The sequence below is a fragment of the Podarcis muralis genome, chromosome 3, assembly GCF_964188315.1.
Source record: "Podarcis muralis chromosome 3, rPodMur119.hap1.1, whole genome shotgun sequence".
Lineage (NCBI taxonomy): Eukaryota > Metazoa > Chordata > Lepidosauria > Squamata > Lacertidae > Podarcis > Podarcis muralis.
This window is the reverse complement of record NC_135657.1, coordinates 34,740,377-34,740,853: the sequence shown is the minus strand read 5'-3', so window position 1 is coordinate 34,740,853 and position 477 is coordinate 34,740,377.

The following is a 477-nucleotide window of genomic DNA, read 5'->3' as shown; positions in this document are numbered from 1 at the left end:
GTGCTTTTCTTTCCATTGCAAGTATTGGGGTGGGAAGAAAGAAATCACACACTGGAGAGATCCAGGCTCAAACTTCTGTTTAGCCAAGAAACTCACTATAGGACTGCTTTATTTATTATGAGTTTCCTATGCAGAAGGCAGTCAAGTGACGCTCATTTTGTTGTGTATGGCAATCCTGCATATGTGTATTTTGTTACATGTACATAGCTGATTTTAGGAGGGTTTCTCCCTTTTTATTCCAACATAGACCTCTGCTCCGCTTCCCGATTCCCTCAAAAATACAATTGCAAACAGTAGCCTCCAGATGGAGCTGCTCAAAGCCAAGCTATGTTTAGTTTTATTCTCCCTTTTATAACTTTGGTGTTGGGTTTCTGTGAAGGTTTCTCCCTTTCGCCTCTCATCACCAAGTGAAATGCGAACACATTCATATAATATAACTTTATTATATTCACAACCTGCAAGGAAGAAATGCCTTCA